Source organism: Entelurus aequoreus, linkage group LG15 (assembly GCF_033978785.1).
Source record: "Entelurus aequoreus isolate RoL-2023_Sb linkage group LG15, RoL_Eaeq_v1.1, whole genome shotgun sequence".
Lineage (NCBI taxonomy): Eukaryota > Metazoa > Chordata > Actinopteri > Syngnathiformes > Syngnathidae > Entelurus > Entelurus aequoreus.
Genome location: NC_084745.1, coordinates 10,857,639 through 10,862,638, shown reverse-complemented (window position 1 = coordinate 10,862,638; position 5,000 = coordinate 10,857,639). Strand labels below are relative to the sequence as shown.

The 5,000-nt window shown below is 35.9% G+C and overlaps 1 protein-coding gene across 1 annotated transcript in view; it reads right to left on the bottom strand.

Annotated features, from left to right (window-relative positions):
* The window catches only part of LOC133629805 (melanoma receptor tyrosine-protein kinase-like), a 52,464-nt gene that overhangs the window by 41,653 nt on the left and 5,811 nt on the right, over nt 1-5,000 (bottom strand). The gene's annotated exons all lie outside the window — the stretch shown is intronic.

Here is a 5,000-nt window from a genome sequence, read left to right as displayed (position 1 = left end):
AAATAAGGCAACAAGAGAGGTATCCAACACTTCTCTTTTCTTAAGCAAATCTGTACATCAGATTTAATCATCTCCATCAACTATATGATTTGCCTGAGTGGCTGCACAGGAGATAGAGATAGATGGATAAATAGATAGATAGATAGATAGATAGATAGATAGATAGATGGATAGATAGATGGATAGATAGATAGATAGATAGATAGATAGATAGATAGATAGATAGATAGATAGATAGATAGATAGATAGATAGATAGATAGATAGATAGATAGATAGAAAAAGGGATTCAAACCGGATTGATAAACTGATCCGGAAAGCCGGCCAAACTATTGGCACGCAGTTGGAGGCGTTTGTGTCAGTGAGGGACAGGAGGACACTGGACAAACTGCTCGCCATCACGGACAATCCTGCCCACCCACTCCACCTGACAATTAAGGGACAGCGGAGCTCATACTCCAACAGGCTCCTTCAACTTCCTTCCCGCACTGTGCGATTCAAGAACTCCTTCATTCCATACTCCATCCAGCTGTATAATCACTCGCCATACAGCAATAGATGACATCTGCCTATTATCTGACACCTGACATGTTAGCTACTTCTCTTTGTTTATAATGTCTATCTTCTATTTCCTGCTGGACCTACTCTCCATTTTATGCTGCTGCTGTTATATATACTGTAATATTGTACATGGTCATTGGTATATATTGTATATATGTTATAGACATAATATAATATATCTGTATATACATTTTCTGTACACATATTGAGTTTGAGTTTGAGTTTATTTTGAACATGCAAGCATACAACATGATACATCACAATTTCCAGTTTCTCTTTTCAACATGTTCGAAAAGGAGTAGGAAGAAGCAGAGCTTATTTAATCCTACCCCTTTTCTTTACATAACAGTTGCAAAACTTTTTGTTCACTTCCTGTTCACAATTTTTTCACAATAAACTCCATAAGTAATCACAATAAAAATAAATAATAGTAAGAATTTAATAATAATAATTGGTGAAGTAAGTCATATTTCATATGATGAGATAAGTAAGATTACTTTAAGAATGAATGAATGGATGGATGAAATAAATTGAGAATGTTTGTCATGGTTCTTCTTCTTTGTACTTTGTAAACACTTTAAGTTTGAAGAGTTTCTTGAAGTGTAACATATTAGTACATTGTTTGATTGCTTTGCTTAATCCATTCCATAATTTAATTCCACATACTGATATACTGAAGGTCTTAAGTGTTGTACGTGCTCTTCCTACATCCCAAAAACATGACTGTTAAGAGAACTCAAGACTAAATTGTCCATAATTGTGAATATAGTGGTACTTCAACTTAAGAGTGTTTTGAGATAAGAGCTCTCGGCTATTTTTTATGCTTTAAGTTGCAAGCAAAATTAAGAGTTACAAGCATCCCCGCCATTAGTTGGTATAGCGAATCTCACAGTGAAACCCGTAGGATCTGACCAGAACATCCACACTTACACGCATAACTCTGTTTTTTTAACCACGGGAAAGAAGAAAGTGAGTGTGAAGGACAGAACTGAGAAGAAGTGAATGCTAATCATTGTATTAAAGAAATAAATAATCAAAAACATGACAGAACGTGTCGCCAACTGGGCGAGGAAATTCGGGCATACGCTCGTATGCACTGCTGGCTAAAGAACGAGTCCAACGGCAGCCATGAATGTTAAATCTGAATCTAATAGCCATGAAAATATGGAAAAGCTGCTGATGGTGTGTTTGACGGAGAAGCAGGTGGAAAGTGATAAGTTGACGCTCCAAGGTAAATGCTATACATTATCAAGGTCAAGGTTTAAGGTAGATTTATTTGTATCGCACATTTCTAAAACAACCCTACTGCCCCAAAGTGTGGTAAAATATTAAAAATAATAATCAAAATCACAATAAGCACAAAAAATCCTACAAGTAAAACGCAGTTAAAATGCATTAAAATAGTGCCAAAACAGCGTGAAGATTAAAAATGTTTAAAAATAATACAAATTCACAACAAATATAAAACATTCTATATATGAAACACAATTAAAAATGGATGAAAAGAAAATAATTAATCCATACATAAATCCAGCTCAGCTTGTGTTAGACGTGAGTTTTTAAAGAGGATTTAAAAATATTGAGAGATGTTGCCGCTCTGACATTCAGTGAAAAGGCGTTCCAGTAGTTTTACGAAATGTATTGTTTTACTTCATAAAACTACTGTATTAGTTAGTAGTGCACTCACTTATATTGCTTTTATACAATATTTCTGATCAAAAGTTGTCACTTTTCAAACGGCATGTTACATGTTAAAATTGCACTGTTAAGAGGAGCAAGCACCAATTAAATTGATTTGAATTCATTTCAATTGGAGACGTAGATTTGAGATAAGAGTGTTTTCTCCATCACAGAACCAATTAAGCTGGTAAGTTGATGTACAACTGTAGTTGTTTGCATGTATGCGTCCTCTGATTGACCAGCGTGTGCCTCAACTCCAAAGTCAGCTGGGATAGGCTCCAGCTCACCCGTGACCCGAATAAGGGCAAGCGCTACAAAAAAGAAAAGAAAAATCATGGATGATTGGCCAAAAACAATTCAGCTTTATTGCTTTACTTGAGAAAGACGCTCAATGCATCCATGCATCCATTCATGTATTCATTTCAGTGTCACGGCTGGAGCCTATGGCAGCTGACTCATATCATATAAATGACGCATAACTCCGGCTATTATTCAGGATAACTAACTCACACTGTATCAAACCTTTCTGTCAGCAAATAATAACAAATAGAGAAAGTAGCGTTTAGGTTTCTGCTTATCTGGCGGAGATACACATACGAGTGGGGACTTTGGTGTTGTTCAGAAACATAAAAACATAAAAAACCGCCGCCTCCTGATTAACACAGGTGATCATTGGATGGCTGAAATGATGTTTTGATGTTTAAGTCCCTCAATATGGTGACAGTACACGCACCAATTTAAAGCATGGACCGATAATACCAGCTTTGCATTCTCAGGCTCAATGTAATCGCTTATATTTATGTTGTTGTCTTTGGTTACGAACATGCATGCAATTACAATATGATGCATCGCACATTTCCAGTGTCTCATTAAAGCATGTCCAAAAAAGAAGTCGGGCGAAGCAGAGCTTATTCAATCCTACCCCTTTTCGTATCATAGCAAAAACACATTCGTTTGTACTCCATCTGTAACACAGCAGTGAATAAATAAACAGAGCATGAAATAAGTAGACGAATGAGGAAGTAAATAATTATTAACTACATCAATAAATGTAAAATAAGCAATATATAGTTGACATTATGAGATGAATAAGGTTATCTCATTTTTTTTTTTTCCAAATATTTTTATTGAATTTTGCAGACAATACAGTATGATGGATCATGGCAACAGCGAGTTGAAGTATCTGCACATTTTTCAATATGTAACTTATAAACCCCATCCCTTACAATACCCACCCACTTAATTCCCAAGGTAATTGTCGCCTAGTGCCCACAACAAATATAGACACACATGAATATATGCAAACTTAGTTCATTTTTTAATAAGGTTAAGATGTTTATCAGGATTTGACTTAATTGTACTTGAACAGTTAAACTGGATCATATCAGTGCTTTGTTTGGCTTTTTTTCTTAATCATACTGACACGCTTACGGTCTTAAATGTTGTGTGTGCGTACAAATGTTTTAAATGAGATTTCCCCTCTTGTTGAGAAGAATTGTTGCAGGTTATAGTTTGCCTTGTACATCATTTTAGCTGCTTGCAAATGCACCAAAGCATTGAATTTCAATATTTTTGATTCAATAAATAAAGCCAACATTATGTATTATTCTAACTGATCTTTGTTATAAATGATAAATGATCAATGGGTTATACTTGTATAGCGCTTTTCTACCTTCAAGGTACTCAAAGCGCTTTGACAGTATTTCCACATTCACCCATTCACACACACATTCACACACTGATGGCGGGAGCTGCCATGCAAGGCGCTAACCAGCAGCCATCAGGAGCAAGGGTGAAGTGTCTTGCCCAAGGACACAACGGACATGACTAGGATGGTAGAAGGTGGGGATTGAACCCCAGTAACCAGCAACCCTCCGATTGCTGGCACAGCCACTTTACCAACTTCGCCACGCCGTCCCAACAGTTAAACTGGATCATATCAGTGCTTTGTTTGGCTTTTTTGCTTAATCATACTGACACGCTTACGGTCTTAAATGTTGTGTGTGCGTACAAATGTTTTAAATGAGATTTCCCCTCTTGTTGAGAAGAATTGTTGCAGGTTATAGTTTGCCTTGTACATCATTTTAGCTGCTTGCAAATGCACCAAAGCATTGAATTTCAATATTTTTGATTCAATAAATAAAGCCAACCTTATGTATTATTCTAACTGATCTTTGTTGTACCACGGTTGGTGAATACGCTGTACTTTTGTAGTTATTTCCCCATATTTCTACACGATTAGTCAGATGTGGTAATACTGGCATACAGTAGGGGCTATGGGGTTATTTATGCCTGTATTTTTTAGTTTAGTATTTAGATTATTATTTCTTCGGTCAGTGGTCAACAAAATAAACCAACAGCTTGACAAAAACAAACAGTTGTACATTCATAAATTGACAATGTCATAGACCGAAAGGGTTTAGGCTAAAGTTGAGCACTTATTTCGCCTAACCCTATAAACAATTTCAATACAAGATGAGCTTGCTAGAAATATGATCAAATATATACACATGTGAAATATCCCTGTTAAACATTTGTACCAATAATATACAAACACTTACACTTCCATTATTATTTATATTCACTGTTCTTTGATATCAATATTGGCCAATGTTTTAGATGACGTCAATCGATCATATAATGACGTCATGCAATAGCAAAGAGCCCTTTCGTTGCCATGAAACAGTTTAATTTGCCCTCGCTGGTTCAGCATAACTTATATACATAAATAAAAAAGTAACGTTAACGCCTTTTGCCGTA